This window comes from Cricetulus griseus, chromosome 2 (genome assembly GCF_003668045.3).
Source record: "Cricetulus griseus strain 17A/GY chromosome 2, alternate assembly CriGri-PICRH-1.0, whole genome shotgun sequence".
Lineage (NCBI taxonomy): Eukaryota > Metazoa > Chordata > Mammalia > Rodentia > Cricetidae > Cricetulus > Cricetulus griseus.
Genome location: NC_048595.1, coordinates 8,057,973 through 8,078,412, shown reverse-complemented (window position 1 = coordinate 8,078,412; position 20,440 = coordinate 8,057,973). Strand labels below are relative to the sequence as shown.

The window sequence follows — 20,440 nt, the reverse complement described above, 5'->3', positions numbered from 1 at the left end:
GCCCCTGATGACAACAGTTGAAGACATGGCCTGAGGCAGGCTAGTTACCAGAGGCCTTCAGAGCCGGCTTGGTTAGGAGCCTGCTTTCTGATAAGATACAGGGAGCTCATCAAGGACAACTGGGGGTGGGGGCTGAAGACACTTGCATCTAAGGCAGTGCCCACTACCCCAGCAGGCAAGGGGAGTACAGGTTAGACCTGAGCTCTGACACTAGTAGCTGTGTGACCGGGGGCAAGAAACTAACTCTTCTGGGCTCAGCTTTCCCATTATAAAATGGGAGCAGAAATAACACAGCTGGCCCCAGAGAGTCAGTCAGGACCAAATGGAATCATTCATAGACACTCTGGGCATGGTACCTGACTCAGCTGGACTATACATGCTGTCAATGGCAGCAATTGATTCCCCTACCATGAAGGGGACAATGGCAGACTCTGGGCTCCAGCCAGTTCCCTTCTTCCTGCACTCTGTGACCACTGATGGGTTTCTATAATAAACAGAAAAGGCTGGGCCCTTCTCAAGTGGGGTTCCTGGTCAAACTGCTCACTACCTGGCCCTGGCATCCAATTACAATAAGCCTCATAAGCCTGGCACCTGGGGACAGGTTCCCACCCCTCCCAGGGACGTGCACACATCATGCTGGGCTCGGCTTTTTTCACTCCATCCCTATTCTCAGCCTTTCTTCTTGCCCCAGAGAAGGGTCCTCCGACCCCCAACATACCCCCAATCCTGCTTCCTCTGCAGGCTCTTCTTTGTTTATCAGGTAACCTGGACCAAGGCTGGCCCCCTCAGCCTTTCTGTTTTATCCTTTGGTGACATCGTCTGTCTGCCCAGCTTTTTAAGCCTAGCAAAATCAAAAGGAACCTGCATTTTAAAGATGTAATAAAAAAAAATAGTTCCAAAGAGCGGACATGACTGAACCAAAGGCACACAGCAAGTTGACGGTGAGGCATCATTACCCAGAAGTTCCACTGCCCAGGACATAACTCAAAAGAGCCGAGGACAGAGCCAGCAGGGGGAGGGCGCCTGCTGCCAAGCCTGATGATCTGAGTTTGATCCCTGGAACCTACACAATGGATGGGAGAACTGACTCCCTCAAATTGTCCTCTGACTTCCACACATGCATGTGAAAACCACACACAATTCAAAATAAAACAATACACACACACACACACACACACACACACACACACACACACACACATATGTATATAATCTTTGCCTTTATGGAAAATAAAATCTAGCAAGTGAGTTGGAAACAGACACATAAATAGCACTGACTGATGACTGCTAAGAAAGATCAAGACAGGTGTGTTATGAGGCAGAGGGACTGGAAAGCTGTTTGTGTGCTATTTAGTTCGCTGATTAAGTGAACAAGTCAACAGGTGGGTTTATTACATCGCTGGATCAAACGATGCTGCTTTTCTACTGCTGAAAAAGCAACTGATAGAAGAAAGCGCATATTTGGGCTTACGAGTCACATGGCTAGAGCCCATGGCGGTGGTGTGGAGGCTGCGTGTGGAAGACGCGGCAGCGGCAGCAGAAGCTGAGGGCTCACACCTTAAATGGCAAGCCCAAAGCAGAGAGCTGCACTGGGCATAGTGCCTGGCTTTAGAACCTCAAAGCCTCCTCCAGCAAGACCACACCTCCTAAACTTCCCAAACAGTACCACCCACTGGGGACCAAGTACTCAAATATCTGAGCCCACAGAGGACATTGTCATCTAAACACCACAAGAACCATGGCCAACCTTAAGGCTGGACACCTGGGGTCAGACTACCCGGGGTTCACCCATTAGATGTGGCACCTGCTGTCGGGTGAGCTTGGGCAAGTCAGGCTCTCTGTGCTCAACCTCACCCATGAGTTACCATGGATAGCAATGGTATCTCAGCTCCTGGTTCTCAGTCAGCTCTTGCTCATAACCATCAACCCCATAGCCCCACTGGCTTCATGAAGTCACTTCTTTTTTGTAGGTTCAAAGGCTTCTACTGCAGTTGGCCAGGCTCAGCCTATCTTGGCTCCAGGTGACAAGCCACATTTATGCCAGCTCCCATGTGTTTCTTCATTCTCTATGTCATGGGCCAGTGACTTCCATGACATGTCTGTTTCTTAGACGATAATAGCAAGAGCAAAGAACACAGGCCAGACACACCAAGCACATAAAAGCATACATGCCTGCAGTTAGCTCACTTGCCAGGCAAACCTGGCATTGGCTGGGCGATGTGTGAGTTGCTCAGACTACCATCCTAGAATGCCAAAACTCAGAGCCTAGAACCACAGAACATTTTATTTCTTCCTTTAAAACAAAGTTTGGGTTTTTCTGGTTTGGTTTTTTCGGTTTTTGTTTTTTGTTGTTGTTGTTTTGTGGGGTTTTTCTTTTGTTCTTGTTTTTTTGAGACAGGGTTTCTCTGTGTAGTCCTGGCTGTCCTAGATAGGACTCTCTCTGTAGACCAGGCTGGTCTTGAATCTTGAATTCACAGAGATTCACCTGCCTCTGCGGCAAAGCAAAAAAGATTTCTCTCTCTCTCTCTCTCTCTCTCTCTCTCTCTCTCTCTCTCTCTCTCTCTCCACTCTCTCTCTCTCTCTGTGTTGTGTGTGTGTGTGTGTGTGTGTGTGTGTGTGTATGTGTGTATGTGTGTGTGTGTATAAGCCACATGTGTGCAGGTGCCTATGGAGACCAGACTAGAGCTTCAGATCCCTTGGAGCTGGGGTTACAGGTGGTTGTGAGCCACTGACGCCAGTGCTGGGAATTGAGCTGGGATCCTCTGAAAAAGCAGCAACTATCCTTAACTGACAATCCTTTTTTCTCACAGCTTTATGGCTTGGACATTTAAGATCAAGGTACATGCAGAGTTGGTTCCTGGCAAGGTGTCTCTCCACATCTTGCAGAGAGCCCCTTTCTTCCTGTGTTCTTGCTTGGCCTCTTCTCTGTGTGCCGACGTCCTGGTAGCTCTTCTCCTTCTTACAAGCATGCCAATTCACTGGATGAGGGTCAGCTGTTCCCTAAAGGTCCAGGCATTCAAGGCTTGAACCTCCGAATGGTGCTACTGGAAGGTGGCGGGACCTTTAAGAAATGGGGCGTGAAGCTGGGCAGTGGTGATGCACACCTTTAATCCTGGCACTTAGGAGGTGGAGGCAGATGGAGCTTTATGTGTTCAAGGCCAGCCTTGTCTACAGAGTAAGTTCCAGGGCAGCCAGGGCTACACAGAGAAACCCTATCTTGTAAAAAAACAAAAGAAGAGGAGGAGGGGGAGAGTGATGGGAGGCTTTAGGTCATACACTTGTATTGGATATTTTCTCTCCTTTCTGTGACCAAATTCCTGACAAAGGCAACTTAAAGGGAGAAGGGCTTATTTTGGCTCACAGTTGGAGGGGACATTGTCCACATGAAGGTGAAAGCATGGCAGCAGGCAGCACTGATGGTGAAAGAAGTTCCCAGCCGGGACTCCTTGCCTCTTACACTTTGGCAGAACAGGAAACAGAGCATGAGCAGAAAGTAGGGCCAAGCTGGCATACCTCGAGGCCCACCCTCCGAGACCCACCTCCTCCACCGAGTCTCCACCTTCTAACATTTTGGTTTGGGGATGGTGTGATGATGATTGGTGTTTTGATTGTCTGTGGGTTTGGGAGTTGGGTTGGCTGTTTGGAGTTTTGTTTTGTTGCTTGCTTGTTTGTTTGTTTGTTTGTTGTTTTTGAGAGAGGATCTCACTATGCAGCCCTGGCTGGCCTGGAACTCCTTATATAGACCAGACTGGCCTTGAACTCATAGAGATTCATCTGCCTCTGCCTCTAGAATGTTGGGATCAAAGGCCGGCACACCTAGCTTGCTCCTCACAGTTTCATAGCCTTCCAAAAACAGCACTACCATCTGGGAATCAAGTGTTCAAATGCAAGTACCTGGGAGTGGGGAGAGGGGACATTTCACTTTCAAACCATGACAGCTCTTGAAGGAGACAATGGGGGCTTGACTTCCTCATCTCCTTGCCAGGTTGTGAATGGGTTTTGCTCTGCCTTGTTTGTTTTTTGTTTTGTTTGTTTTTTTTTGAGACAGGGTTTCTCCGTGTAGTTTTGGAAACTATCCTGGAACTAGCTCTTGTAGACCAGAGCTGGTCTCGAACTCACAGAGATCCACCTGCCTCTACCTCCCGAGGGCTGGGATTAAAGGCGAGCACCACCACCTCCCAGCTGGGTTTTGCTACGCCTTATACCCTATATTCATCATGAAGCTTTGCCTTTCCCAGGCCCAAACACTCCAGATCCAGTCCACCATGATCAGATGTCTCTCAAACTGTGAGCCAGAATGCTCAAACTAAGCTAATTATCCCCAGCATCCATTGCAGTAATACAAAACTGACTAACAAGCACTGTACAATAATGACCTCATTCAACATAATTATCCCCCTTAAAGGCTGTCTCCAGATATAGCCACATTGGACATCAGAGCTTCAACATACAGGGTCTGGGGAGCCAATCTTTCTGCCTGTAACAGATGGGGAAACACCCCCCCCCACTTGAGATCCCTGCCAAATCACACGGCAGAGGGTACTGGGACACAGTTCTATCCCAGGGAGAGAAGAAGCAGCAGGGTCATTCAACCTGCCAGGGCTATTAAAAGGGATCAGCATTTTCATTGTGTAAAATGATTAAGACAGTGTTTGGATTAGGTGAACTCTCATCAAGTTTGGTTCCGTGCTGTGTGGTTCAGTGGACACACCATCTGTGTGATGGTGTCACAGGTCTCAATATATGTTAGACTTACCATACCTCAATTAAGCTGCTTTATAAATAGATAGGTGGCCCCAGATGCAGTGTGGCACCCTGGATTGAATCCCTAAACAGAAAAAGGAAATGAGGGACTCAGTGGCTAAAGTGTCTCCTGTGCCTGAAAGAGGACCTGAGTTTGTGTCTCCAGCGTCCACACAGAGCTGGGTGTGGCAACAGACGGCCGTGATGTCAGTACAGGTAGAAAGATGGAGATGAATGGGCCTTGGAGCCCAATGGCTAGCCAGTCTGGCTGACCAACGAGCCCTAGGTTCAGTGGGAGACCCTGTCTCAAAAAAGAGGGTGAACCTGGACATGGTAGTGCAGGCTTTCAATGCCAACACTTGGGAGGCAGAGGCAGTGGCTGCCTGTGAGTTCCAGGACAGCCAGTGCTACATAGTAAGGCTCTGTTTCAAAATAAACAAATAATAAGGTATAGAGTGGCTGAAGAAGACACCTAGCCTTGACCTCCAGCAACCACATGCATGCTCACACACAGTTACACACAAACACACACACACACACAGAGAGAGAGAGAGACAGAGACAGAGACACACAGAGAGAGATACAGAGACAGAAGAGACAGAGGTGGAGGGAGACATGGATGAGAAGCTGATAAGAATATGACCAGCATACATTGTTTAGTTAGTGGTTCGGGTCCAGCGCCCGTGTCTTGGTTTGAACAAATGCACTCTGGCTATCTGAGGTTCCAGCGCCCGTGTCTTGGTTTGAACAAATGCACTCTGGCTATCTGAGGCGCTACTTTGAAAGGAGGCTGGAAGGTGGGTGAAGTTTACACTGTCTTTGTAACTTTCCTGAGAATCTATAATTACTTCCCCAAAACAAATAAACAAAAGAGAATCAATACCTCAATACGGGGTCCCCACAGCTCCCTCTGCCTATCACAGAGAGGAGGGATTCCCAGAATTGGCCCTCTTGACTTCAGTTTCCTCTAAAGGTTCCTGGGTCGCCTCGGAAGATCATGTCTCAGGTCTAAAGTAGTACACAGCTGATAACATTCTAGCTAAACAAGAGATTGGGCTGAAATGAAAATGCCAAAATCCCTAGACTTTTGCAGGTTGTGGTCTGTTTTCTATGCCGCGCGATGCCCGGCCCTGCCCAATGCTCCCAACCACATGGTTGCCAACAGCACTTGCGATGTGCCTGACCTGGGCTGAGATATGCTTTGAAGGAAAAAACAGTACAAAAAATCTGAATGCAAAAATATCTCATTGATCCTTTTTTTTTTTTTACTGTGGCCACACTGAAATCTTACCATCTTGAATCCATCAGATTAAATATATTGTTGAAATTAATTTTACCTGGTTTGGGTGGGGTTTTTATGCCCTTTTCTATTTTTTTTTTTACTTTATAATGAATATATTTTACAAACACACTGGAGAATCATGCAATGCTGCCTGCATTGGATGCAATCCTGGGCCACGAGTCTGCACATTCCTTTGCAACTGGACTGCGATAGCAGAGCCTTTCATCTCCCCTTCATTGATTACTATGACCCCTGCATTGTCTTCAAAATACAGAAACATCCCATCTTTTCTTCGATACGACTTTTGCTGTCGAATTGCCACTGCTGGATGGACCTTTTTCCTTAGTTCCGGTTTGCCTTTCTTAACTGTGGCCATCACCATGTCTCCCACGCCAGCAGCAGGAAGTCTGTTCAGTCGTCCCTTGATGCCCTTCACGAGACGATATACAAATTTTTGGCACCTGTATTGTCAGCACAGTTGGTCACAGCTCCTACCGGAAGACCCAGGGAAATCCCGAATTTCGCTCCGGAGGACCCATCACGTCCTTGCTTCGACACCTTAATTGTATATGCAGCTTACATTTCACTGCTATCCACAGTGCCGGCCTGGAGAGGCTCGTGGTGGAGCCTCCTGCCATGAAGCCTACGGAGTAGGATGGACAGATTTATGCTTAAAGTGGGGAGACAAGCTCAGGCAGCTGGAGTTTCAACAGGCCCAAATCTGTGAAGCTGGAAGCAAGTGAGGGTAGCAAAAGGGCGATCTGCCCAAGCTGCTTCAGCCAACCGAACGTCTCTGCCTGCCAAGCAGCCTGGGCTACCTAAATGAAGGCAGGACCCAATCACAAAGCATCCTGGAATGGCAGCTGCCCTGCTGAGTTCACACTGTAGGGGGACAGGGCCTCAACCCGGATCCACCTCAGAACAGCAGGTGCCAAGTACTGGGGTTTTCCCGTCAGCACCTCATACCCTTTGTCTGGGGACCCTCAAATGAGAATCCATAACAACTTCAGAACCACTCTCCCCAGCAGGGCTCCTGTGGGGTGCATGCTTGTAATCCCAGCAACTAGCAAGCAAGAGAAGGCTGGATCATGCAAGTTTGAGGTCAGCCCACTCTACAAAGCAAGTTTGAGGTCAGCCTGGTCTACAAATCAAGCTTGAGGCCAGACAAGGCTCCCTAGCAAGCAAGACCCTGTCATAAAAGACAGCAGGGTATGGGAAGAGGACTCAGCAGTTAAAGCATTTGTTGCAGAAGCACCAAGTCCATAGTTCGGACACCCAGAACATATAGTAATGCCATATGAATGTGTATGTGGCGGCCCACCTACAATTCCAGCCTTGGAAAATGAAGGCACAAGACCCTTGGAGCAAGCTGCCTACAGAGAGACCCTGCCTTAAAGAACAAAGTGAGAGCCGTCAAGAAAGACGCCTCACATCAACCTTAGCCCTTCTCTCACACACAAATATACATGGACCCACATATGTATGAGCACACACACACACACACACACACACACACACACACCACACAGAAATAAAAATATATAAAAGACAACAAAAAACAAATTAATGAAATAGATTCTCCTTTCCCATTCAAAGTCTCAAGAAGAGAGATTGGTCCCTGGGAAGAATTTTGATTGGTCCCTCTCGGGTCAGGTGCCCATTCCTGGGCCAATCCCTGTGGCTGTTTGGGTCACCTAGTTACAGGAAGGTGTTTGGAAGAGAATGACGTTCCACAAGGGAGCATTGTGGGGAGAAACAGGAAGCCAAGCCAAAGCTGGAGACACCCTTGCACCCTCCTAGAAACCCCTCGGTCCCTCAACCCCAACTCCAGCTTGGGTTGCACTTTGAGAGGTCATCCAGCAGAGCCAAGGGTGGAATCGCAGAGTGAAGTCCTGTGGACTTTCTGGATGTCCTTCTCCTTGCCCTGCAACACCTAAGCAAACCACCTCCCCAGAATGAATTGGTTTCCCCTCAGGTGTATTTCCTAAACTGCAGTGGAAGCTGGGCTCTGGCGGCACATAAAAAGACAGGTGCCCTGTCCTCGGGAGGCCACCTGTGGGAAGAGACTAGGGTCCTGAGAAAGGGTTCAAGGGACCAAGATGTGTGAGAGGAGTCCTCACCCCTCTCCTTGAGGACTTCTATGTGGCACCCCCAGAGCAGGTGCTTCCTCCAGGCCCTGCAGATTAAGAAGTGAGGGGGAAAGCCGGGCGTTGGTGGTGCATGTCTTTAATCCCAGAGGCAGAGGCAGGCCTCAGGAGTTCGAGGCCAGCCTGGTCTACAGAGTGAGTTCCAAGACAGCCTCCAAAGCAATACGGAGAAACCCTGACTCGGGAAAATAAGAAGAAAAAGAGGAGGAGGAGGAAGGGGAGGAAGGGGAGGAGGAGGAGAAGGAGGAGGAGGAAGTAAGGGGGAATTGTCCCAGGCCACCCTCAGCCAAGGGGGAAGGGACAGGGTAGACACATGCGTGCACTTCCTGTCTGGAGAATATGCCCAGAAGTCCATTTCACAGAAAGTTCCCTCAGCATTCACTCCTGCTGACACAGCCACTTCAGTGACAGCCACTATGGTGTGTCCCCTTCTTGACTGTCCCTCCCCGTGCCTATCCCTCCTGCTGACAACACCAACACCGGCCCTTAAGCCCTTTCCGTCCAGTCCATGCCACAGACTCTCCTTCTGGTGAGAGTGCCAGAGAGCAGTGAACAGAAACACAGTTCCACACGGCCACCCTCAATAGCCTGAAGAGTTCCCCCAGACTTCGACTCAGACCAACCGGGGATCCCCGGCTTCTGTGCTGAAAAGAGCTTCGGCACTAGAGGGTATGGCGAAACAGGGTTGGGATTTTATTAAAGATATTTTCATATAGGATTGAGCGTGAAGGTTAAGAGAAAGAGAAGTGCTCCGTAAACAGACAAGCCCAAGTGGGGTATGTGTTTCAAAAGGGAATGTCCAGGAAAGTAAGACGCACCCAATTGTGGGTACTGAGTCCTCAAGGCAGAATATGAACCCGCTGATTCAGGATCAGCCACATAGACTATTCTGCTGGCTCTCGGGTTACATCTCAAAACTTGGCTAAGAAGCCCTGGTTCCCCCTCCTCTCTTTTTTGATATGAGATCATGAGGTGGCCCTGGAGATGGCTCTGTGAAGCTGTCATCTGATAAAGTCAAACCAGGAGCCACTAGGACTGCACAAGGGGCTCATATGCGTCCCGCCTAAACCCCCAGGGAAACCCAACACAAAGCAATTTCCCGTTCCCCACTAATTGCTTTTGCAGCCTGGCTTTCCCTCCAGCTGCCCCCCTTCTCCTTTCTCCACCTCCCAAGGACAAGGACACAGAGATACAGCCCCCTTGGGCCCAGCTTGTCTCTCTCAAAAACTAGTTTCTGAAATGTAATCCCGGAGGTGACAGTTGGCTGGGGCTGGCACTGCCCCCAGGAGAGCCATGGCTCCAAGCAGCTGCCAAGGACCTTGGAACTCAGTCCTGGCCTAACAGGCTCCAAGTCTGGAGAGTGGCTCTCCCACCCACCGCACCCTCTCCTTCCCCCCCTACTCTCCTTGACCACCTCTTTGCTAAGTTTTCACTCCTTCCTCCCGTTTCCCGGGTGCTGTGACACTTAGTTGTCTGGATACCAAAATGCCACCCTCCTAAACACCGTTTAGACTCCTTGGGCAGAGCCAGGGCCAGGGTCTGAGTCCCTTCTAAGATAGAATGGTAAAAAAAAACAAAAAACAAAAAAGCCATTGTGGGAGCTGTCTTTCCTTGCTGTGGAGCCCACAGCATCTCTGAGTTTTACTTTGCAACCTGAGTCTGGCTTTAAAGTCACTGTCTCATTTGGGTTTCTATAGCTGTGATGAAACACCATGGCCAAAAAGCAACGTGCGGGGAAAGGGTTAATGTGGCTCACACGTCCAGATCATAGTCCACCACTGGAGGAAGTCAGGGCAGGAACTCAGGCGGGCAGGAGCTGATGCAGAGGCCATGGAGTCGCTGTACTGGGGAGAGGCACTGTTCCCTCTAGACCATGCTGACCATTCGAAGACTGGTTAATGAGGTCAGGCTGACCTCTTGGCCAGTGTGACCCTGTTCTACCCGTTTGTCTTCTGCCCCTTGTTCCCTCTGGTCCTCCCTGTCTTAGCTTCAAGGAAGAATCCCGGCTGGGTCTGCCGAAGCCCAGACTCCTTTCCCTGTCCTGTGTTCGAGCCACATGCTGGATGACGTACTGGTTTCTGTGCTGCCTACAAGACACAGGAGACCAAAGCACACGGAGCAGACTGGATACACTTGTGGAAGGCACCTAATTTCTGCCCCGAGGTCAAATGTCTCACAGCAGCATTACAAGTCACAGCAAACACGGAAGATGGGACATCCAGTGAGGGTGACACCATGGAGGACGGAGCCTGCTACAGAGCTCCAGGAGCCACTGAGTGTCCCATGCAGCCTCCCAAGAGACTCTCACTCTGACCACCCTGTAGTCTGTCCCCCAACCCCCCACCTCCTGAGGTAAAGATAGGGCCGTCAGGAACTGAGAAAGCCAAAGACAGACTTCTTTTTTATTTTTGTCGTTTAGTGTGTGTGTGTGTGTGTGTGAGTGTGTGTAGACACACATGTGCAAGAGTGTGTGTAGAGACACATGTGCAAGAGTGCGTGTGTAGACACGCATGTGCAAGAGTGCGTGTGTAGACACACATGTGCAAGAGTGCGTGTGTAGACATGCATGTGCAAGAGTGTGTGTGTAGAGACGCATGTGCAAGAGTGTGTGTGTGTGTGTGTAGAGACACATATGCAAGAGTGTTGTGTAGAGACACATGTGCAAGAGTGTGTGTGTGTGTGTAGAGACACATTTGCAAGAGTGTGTGTGTAGAGACACATGTGCAAGAGTGTGTGTGTGTGTGTAGAGACACATGTGCAAGAGTGTGTGTGTGTGTAGAGACACATGTGCAAGAGTGTGTGTGTGTGTGTAGAGACACAAGTACAAGTGTGTGTGTAGAGACACATGTGCAAGAGTGTGTGTGTGTGTGTAGAGACACATGTGCAAGAGTGTGTGTAGAGACACAAGTGCAAATGTGTGTGTGTAGAGACACATGTACAAGAGTGTGTGTGCGTGTGTAGACACGCATGTGCAAGAGTGTGTGTGTAGAGACACATGTGCAAGAGTGTGTGTGTGTAGAGACACATGTGCAAGAGTGTGTGTAGAGACACAAGTGCAAATGTGTGTGTGTAGAGACACATGTACAAGAGTGTGTGTGCGTGTGTAGACACGCATGTGCAAGAGTGTGTGTGTAGAGACACATGTGCAAGAGTGTGTGTGTGTAGAGACACATGTGCAAGAGTGTGTGTGTGTGTAGAGACACATGTGCAAGAGTGTGTGTGTGTAGAGACACAAGTGCAAGTGTGTGTGTGTGTAGAGACACATGTGCAAGAGTGTGTGTGTGTAGAGACACATGTGCAAGAGTGTGTGTGTGTAGAGACACAAGTGCAAGTGTGTGTGTGTAGAGACACATGTGCAAGAGTGTGTGTGTGTGTAGAGACACATGTGCAAGAGTGTGTGTGTGTGTGTAGAGACACATGTGCAAGAGTGTGTGTATAGAGACACATGTGCAAGAGTGTGTGTGTGTGTGTAGAGACACATGTGCAAGAGTGTGTGTGTAGACACATGTGCAAGAGTGTGGGGGACGCAGATGCACATGTGTGGGGGAGGGGTACAGATGCTTGTGCGGATGGAGGTCAGAGGTCAACATCAGGTGCCCTCCCCAACCACACTCTGACTTATTTTTGAGAAAAAGTCTCCCATTGAACCCGGAATTTACAGATTCAGCTGGACCAGCAAGCTCCAGGGATCCTCCTGTCTCTGCCTCCCCAGCACGGGGTTCCAGGTACGAACCACCACACCTGGATTTCCACATGAATGCTGGCAATCAGAGCTTAGAAACTCAGGCTTTTATGGCATGAACTTACTGAGGCCTCTATCACCCTAGCCCTTGGTGGGGTTTTCTGGAGATGTGGTCTGCCATGGCAAACGGGAACTGAGTTCTGTTCATTCCCAGGTTCTCTGTGCTTAGAATGTGGCTTAGCATTTGCAGAGCTTGGTAGATATTTGTGTATATGGGGGCCAGGCTGTGAGAGAACTGTAGACAAAAGAAAGTGAAAGTCCAGGCTTTGGGAGCTCTGTGTGTGTGTGTGTGTGTGTGTGTTGTATCTGTCATGTGTGTGGTGTGTGAGTGCGTGTGTGATTTGTGTGTATGTGTGTGGTGTGTGTGTATGCATGTGTGCATGTGTCAGGATGTGGAGTGCGTGGGTGTTATGTGTGTGGTGTGTATATGTGTGTGGTGTTTGTGTATGCATGTGTATATGTGTCAGGGTGTGGAGTGTGTGGGTGTATGTGTGTGGTGTGTGTATGTGTGTGGTGTGTGTGTCAGGGTGTGGAGTGTGTGGGTGTATTGTGTATTTTGATTGTGAGCTACTGGATACCTATGTCATTCAGTCCTTTCCACCACACTGCACAGGTACAAACTCCCTATCCATCTGTTTGCAATTTCCTGACAAACCTGATGTCCTGTCCAGCCGCCAAATCATGCCCCACAGCATGTGTTCTGGTGTGGGGTTCGCTCACTCCAAGCTCTGTGTTTGTAGGTAATTGAGCCCGGTCATGGCAATGGACCAAATCATTTCAAAGCCAGGGTGGATGCAGAAGAAAGGAAGAGTCTGCACTTGGGCGACCCCTGCCTCTCCCCACCAGTCTTAAGTGACGATCTTAGAAGACAGCTGATGCTTGCAGCCCACTCACAGATGCCAGAGCAGCCACACTGCCCCCAGCTGTGGGACAGGAAACCAGCAGCTGGCTAAAGCGCCTGGTACTCTGCTGTCCCAGGGATTGCCTGGACAGGAAGACTTGGAAAGCTGAGAAGGTGAGGCCAGGGCTCAGAGAACCCTCAAGTCCTACCTCTGCAGGGAGAAGCAGCCACTCCCTCTTTGGGCATCCCCCTGTCTCATGCCACAGGCTCCATCCCACTTGTCTTCACACATTTTCATGTTTGACCACATGTCCTTCCTCAATAGCTCACAAACCCCGTGCTGAGGGCCTATGTCCCAAACACCTGTATACCCAGTATTTAGCAATCAGAGTATGATTGGTAAATTGATCTGTGCATGGGTGAGGTGAGAAATGGCCAAGAGACAGCTACTGTTGTCAACTCCAGCGCTATAAGAAGCGCTCATGCGGGGCTGGAGAGATGGCTCAGTGGTTAAGAGCACTGGCTGCACTTCCAGAGGACCTGGGTTCAATTCCCAGCACCCACATGGCAGCTCACAACTGTCTGGATTGACACCTTCACATGAATATACAAAACACCAGTGTACATAATACAAAAATAAATAAAAGTTAAAAGAGAAGCGCCCATCTGAGCCCTTCTTGTGTGTTCATTCATCCCTTAACTATGTAACCATTGTTAAGTTTATAACAAAGAAGGAGGAGGAGAGGGAGGAGGAGGTGGGGGAGAGGAGGAGGTGAGCATGGTGGCTGGCTCATACCTGTCACTGCGATATTCAGATAGCCAAGGCAGAAAGACTACTAAGGTTTAAGGCCAGCCTGGGCTACATGAGACTATTTCAAAAGAAGGAGCTGGGAGGTGGCTCAGTATGTAAGAGCTCTTGCACAGGGACCTGAGTTCAAGTCCTCCAGCACCCACATGAGAAGCCAGCCAGTAACCCGACTACAGCGGAGTGGAGGCTTGAGGATCCCAGGAGCTTCCTGGCCAGTTGCTTAGAGAAAATGACGTGGAAGGCCATGTCTCAAGTCACTAGGATGAAAAACAGTGGAGACAGACTGGTGGTGCCCAGCTCTGGCCTCCACGCGTGTGTGCCCATGCAAACATGCTAACACCCTCATGTGCACACACCAAAAAACATAGAAGAGAGGGAAAAAGTAAAGAGGACAAAGTGAGAGGAGAGGAAGAAGGCACAGGGTACCCTGTGACCCTACTCTCGTGCTGTCTGCAGAGGGCATCCACCCTCTGAGTCTTGGTTTACTCATCCTTAAAATGGGAATGGGCCTGGAGAGATAGTTTAACTGCTGAGAGTATTTACTGCCCAACCATGAAGATCAGAATTTAGATCTGGCCCTCCTGTAACAAGACAGGAGTTGCACAAACGCCGATAACCCTAGCTCCAAGCAGGGCAAAGACAGAAGGATCACTGGGGCTTGCTGGCTTCTAGCCTAGCCAAGAAAACACAAACTCCAAGGGGGAGACTGAGAGAGGTCATCCAGTGCCCTATTTTGGCCTCCACACAATCACAGAGGTGTGGACACTGCCACACAGATACACACACACACACACACACACACACACACACACACACACACACACACACACGCACACACACGCACACACGTGCACACACACGCACACACGCACGCACACACACACACACACACACACACACACGCAACACACACAAATGTGGGTGACAGCTCCACTTGCGTATTACTCCTGTGAGGAGTCCGGGGCCCCCTGACTGGTTCCCCCATCTATGTCTAAAGAGGCCTGACCCTGCTTAGCTTCCAAAATTAGCTAACATCAGGAACATTCAGGGCTGATGCCATAGGTACCTCTGTTCTCTATGCTTTGTGTCCCTGGCTGCTCCCTTCCCCAGCGGCTTCCTGTACTCATCCACCAGGTGCCCAGTCTTCTTGGGGTAGAGACTGTCTCTCAATGCTTTTCCCAGGAGACATCAGTTATTAAATGAAAATCTCAGTGTTGGCATGTGATGGTTCCCTACAAGTTATTAGTCAGGGTAGCCCCAGGGGCCACCAAAACAACACAGGCTATTGCCAATGCTCTTGATTGCCTACCATAGTAAGACTTTATTGTTGAAGATTCCACACACTTTGGTGGCAGGACATTTAAAAAAAATCTATCTGGGGTGCTTGGAGGTATTTGGAGATGAGATGGGTTCAGTTCCCAGCACCCACATCAGGTGGTTCACAACCACCTGTAACTCAAGCTCCAAGGGATCCAACACCCTCTTCTGGACTCTATTGGCACTGCACCACACTACACACACACACACACACACACACACACACACACACACACACACACACACACACTTGCATAATTTTCCTTGCCGTCTAGCAGGCCAGTTGGGAAGAAAAGGCATCAATGGTTTTACCCAGCACTGGCCCCTGAATACTACGACACCAACCTGCCAGGCAAGATGTACCCGCTAGTGGCATGGATGTTATGGTGTAACCAACTACTTTTTGCTTGGATTTGAGTCCTGACTGCTCCACAGGAGTGAATTTGTGCCTGGTGTGTAAGCCTGGCCAAAAGCCCGTGCCTTGGAAGATCATAGGCCTTAGGGGAGAAACTACTACTGTCGTTTTGTTAAATGAGCATGTTGTTAAATTGCCTACTAAATATTTGTTTCCAATGGTAGACTCTGCTCTCAACCTTGGTCTGATAAAGCTTCTTCCTGCAGTGGGCAGAAGTCATTGCAGAGACTCGTGAATGTCAAATATCCAAAAGGATACATTTAAAATACTGTTTAAAAATTTTAAAGATGGTGGTAGCACACACCTTTAATCCCAGCACTCAGGAAGCAGAGGCAGGTGGATCTCTGTGAGTTCAAGGCCAGTCTTGTCTGTCCAGAGCAAGTTCCAGGACAACCAGAGCTGTCACATCGAGCAACCCTGTCTCGAAAACAACAACAACAAAAATTTAAGATTATGTCATTGGTTGGTTTTTTTTTTAAACACAGGTTGACCTTGAAGTCTTCACCCTCCTACCTCAGCCCCAACACTGAGATCACAGGCCTGAACCACCATATTGGGCTCTGTTTTGTTTTTCTTGTGCTAGAGGGATCTAGTGAAATGGCCAGCTATGGGATCTGCTGGCCATCCACCAACAGTCACTAAGCAACTCCAGGACAGTGGCAGCTTTCTCTCAGAGGCTTCTGGGACTGCCTTTGCCAGACTCCCTTCAGCTTAGCAGGACTTAGGGGTAGAAGGAAGCAGTCTTGCCTCTCTGCGGGCAGCGGGGGATACCAGCCTGCCACACAAGAGGCCTGGTTGCAGTGCAGCTCTGGGAGTGCTGGGCTTGGCCCTAAGGCAGCTGTGGGACCAGCTCCAGAGGCCAGCTCCACCCTTCTGACTCTGAGGGAGAGGAGATTCTGACCACTTTCCCCTATCATTTGAAGGGTGGTGTCCTGGGGGTTGCAGGGACATTCACAGTGGCCTTGACACTACAGAGTATGCTTAGAAGGAGAGGGACTCAAGCGTTGCATTGTGGGCAATGAGGGGGACTAGCTAGGAGTAAAGCTTATGTGTAGTTCAAAGATGCCAGGAGTTCTGGTTCCAGGAGATCTGATACCCTCTTTTGAACCCTATGGCCATGTACACATGTGGCTTACATTCACACAGACACACCTATAGGCACATAAATAAAGCCAATAAAAAATTTTGGGGACAGTCTCTTTATATATCCCTGGCTTTCCTTGAACTCACTATATAGACCAGGCTAGCCTCAAACTCAGAGATCCACCTGCCTCTACCTCCCAAGTGCTGGGATCAAAGGCATATGCCACCACACTTGGCAAAAATTAAAATAAAATAAAATAAAATAAAATAAAGGGAAAAGAAAATTTGGTTTTAGCTAGATGTGGTAGCACTCATCTGTAGTCCCAGCTCTAAAGCTGAGGCCGGAGGACCTTGAGTTCAAGGCCAGCTAGAGCTACATGGTGAGTTACAGGTCAGCCTGGATCATAGAATGACACCCTATCTTTAAAAAAATCAAAATTACAAAGAGGGCTGGTGGATATAGTGCTCAGTGGTTAGACCACTCGCCTACCGTGTTCCAAGTCCTGGTTCAATCTTCTATATGAAATAACGGGGTGGGGATGGGGTGGGTGGGGTGGGGTGGGTGGGGTGGGGGTGGGGGAGGTGGGGGTGGGGGTAGGTATGGGGAGTCAGCAGGGATCAGGGGTCACCTGCATTCGGGAACAGGATAGCCCAGGGACTGGAGCCTGAGATGCCTGCCAGTGGGCAGGGGTGAGCAGGGAGCCCAGAGGAGGCCAGGCCAACCTGCCCCAAAGAATGGCCTCTCCTGCCAGAAAGAAACAGCCAGTCCGGAGGGATGAATGGACTTGCTAATTGGCCATTTTGTTTTTTATGTGTTTTCATTAGCAAGATAAAATAACAACTAATCATGTAACTGTCTCTCCTTGGAAAATAGATACTCCTTAGGTACCCGAGCCTTCTAGCTGCTAAATAAGCCTACACTGCTGGCAGGCTCTGTGGTTTCTACAGTATGGCAGGGCAGGGGCTAAAGTCACAGGATCAGATTCCTGGACTCATAAACCCACCAAGTTGATCCTCAGAGCCCAAAACCTTCAGCCCAGATATTTGCATGAGGTTTTGAACTCAGTATCAGCCTGGTAGAGAGAGAGAGCTGGGACCTAAGCCAGTCCCTCCCTGAGGCCCCACACAACCCCCAAAGACACTTCTGGAAGAACCATGATGTTCTTGGTTGTCCAGAGAAGGTCTCAAACATTTGTCTCCTCATCCTGCAACCCCCTCATGCTCCTCAACACAAGTGTTTCAGCAAGCCGGTAACTGGAGGGGAGCCGGGTCTCCATGGTGACCCATCCATCCACTCAGCTGCCCATCACAAAGAGGGGGCAGAGCCAGGAGGTTTGGTTGGTGGGGAAGTGGGGTAAGGGAGCCTGGTTACCCAGGCAACTCCCTGAGGTCCTAGCCAAGGGCTCGGGATCCCACACGGTGGGGACAGGGTATTGTCATGAAGATCTTTGCCAGGGAGGAGGCCATCCCAGGTCCCCTCTTGGCCTTCAGGGTTTGGCACAAGAGGTCAGAGCTCAAGGGCTTCTCAGAATAATCTGGAGAAAAAGAGTAGCAGCTTGCTGGAATAGAAAGTTCCAGAAAACAAAGTGCTCTCCCTGCCTCCCCTCAGTACCACACATCACCCTGCCCTTGCTCTTGACCTGCCTAGAGAAACCTGCTGGCTCCCAGCTCCCTCCCAGTGGCCTGTGCTTCTGTCTCTCCATCTCTTGGCCCTCTTTTCTCAGTGGTGCTGAGGAGTTCGGGCAGAGAGCCTACCCACGGGTTGCCATGACGACCAACCAAGCCTTTGGTCTCCATGGTGACAAGCCCTCAAAGTTCTTATTTATTGGAAATTTCAAAGGATTTCCCACACTTCTTTGGCCAGGCTGGGCATTTGGGAACCAAAGGTAGAACCGTTGCCTAGTCTCCAGAAGGGGCCAGAATGAAGGTCAAAGGGTGTTGATGGCAGCTAAAATGTACCTCACAGGCAGCCAAGAGGCCCTGCTTGGAGCTGCAGAGGAAGAGCCCTTTGTCAGCTTTCCCCTAGCCTGCCAGATGCCTGGGGAGGTTCTCAAAAGCCGCTTCACAGTCACCATCCCCAGGGCAGTTCCAACTGTAGCTTCAGGAGACCTGCAGAGCCACTGAGACCCATCCTGCTTCGTGTTTAAAAACTTATAGAAATATATGGAGCTCCAAAGAATTAAAATACAAAAACAACAACAACAAAAAGAAGACAGGAGCTCAGAGCCAAGGGAAAATAAGATAACAGCAGCCAAAAGTGATGCACATTCTACCAAATACAAAGTCAAATCCAACTCTGAGCTTCCAGGTAGCCATAGCAAAGAAGGAAACAAGATGAACAGTCTCTAAGGAGGAAACTTCCAAAAACATGTTGAATAGCAGAAGAATCATATGTGCTGTGTTCTTGGGCTGTGGACCTAGAGTCCCCCCTGCTGGCCCTGGCCTTGGAGTCCCCACTGCTGGCCCTGGCCTTGGAGTCCCTCCTGCTGGCCCTGGCACTGTGCCTTCAATTTGTTCTGCTTGTCGACCCTGACTTGGCAGTGTTCACTTTTTCAAATAAAATGTGTTATTTAACACATACTATGTGATAATGTGTGATTTATTCCCAGTCTAGTATATGGCACAAACCCAGTAGGACCCATCAGACACAATACAGAGACCTGGATGGGATCTGCCCTACCCAGCAACTTAGCACCACTTATTAATAAAACTGTATCCATCAGAATATTTTGAGTGACATATGATAATAGACTTGACTCAAAATGGCCTTGTCAAATAGAGGATTAATCATTCCGTACAACAGTAGTCTGGGGTAGGGCAGCCTCTGGCTGGTGAAGTCTGAGCCTTGCCCATGTTGCCCAGAATCCAGGAGCTGCTCACCTTCAAGCTACTTAGCATCCTCAGTGTGCTGGATCTCTGCCCTCAGTGTGGCCGCCAGGGTTCCAGCCATCACATGCAGCAGTGTCAACTGGGGGTGTGGATCAATCCCAGGACTCAGAAGGCAGACGCCAATGGATCGCTGAGTTCTTGGCCAGCCTGGCCTACACAGTGAGACCCTGGCAGCCTGGTCTCACCATTGCCAGAAGCTCTGATCCTGGTTCCTAGCCATGTCTGGGTCACCTGGTCCTAGTAGACTGAGTCCAGAGGGAGGTGAGTATGGGGACAGACCATCACGCACTGAGTCACATGGGGCAGGGAATTTCCTCGGGGGCCATACTGAGACTTGGCCTGGAAGGAAGTGGGTGAATGGGTCTCTGGGAGAAGGTTCCTAAGAAGCAACCCAAGGGGATGGTTTCTGACCTGCCAGTCTAAGGAAGTATCCCTGGAAGCCACTGATGAGTGGCCAGCCTGACAGAAAAACGGTCAAAGCTAAGCTACAGTACAAGGCCCAAGCACAGCTGAGCCTCAGTCTGACCCCCTTTTTTAGTGGGGAGCTTTGGAGTATAAATCACATCCGAGAGCATCCCAGGCGTAGGCAAGGGGGGCCTTCGTCCTCCTACATTCAGTCACTGACTGAGAAGCTGCCCCTAGGCACCACAAGCCAGAGAACCTGGGAGTGTCCTGTGCAGCCAGGTAGTCATCAAAGCAGAGAACCAAGAATCAGAGAGATAGGCACCCATGTGGTCAAGGAACCCGGGGACATCAGGCCAGCCCAAGTGCCCCTGTAGAAGTGAGCCACTTCCCAGCTGGCTAGCAGCAAGCACTTCAAGGGCAGGGATTGTTCTGCCCTGGGACAAGAGGTACCAGGCTTGGGATTCAAAGGTGGACTGTCTTTCTAGGTAAGAGGTCTGTCATAGGCAGGGCAGCAGCAGCATGGTGGGGAGCTCGGAGCAGAGGGGTCCAGTCTCGCAGTAGGAGCCTGCCACTGGGGTGTCTCTGATTCCCTGGATGTGGGAAGCGGGGGTAGGAGGAAGGGGGTGGGGAGGATGGGGCTGGGCTGGGTTGGGGATTCAGGGAAGAAATGAGTGACTGACTCTGGGGAAGGAGGGGCTGAGGGACACACATGCAGTTAGGGTGACCCCTTATGAAGGTGAGAGCATGTGTCACCACTGGGAGCCTTTT

At 49.9% G+C, this 20,440-nt stretch overlaps 1 pseudogene; it reads right to left on the bottom strand.

Moving 5' to 3' along the window:
- Positions 1–6,160: 6,160 nt before the first annotated feature.
- The window catches only part of LOC107977483, a 36,150-nt pseudogene continuing 21,870 nt past the window's right edge, over positions 6,161–20,440 (bottom strand).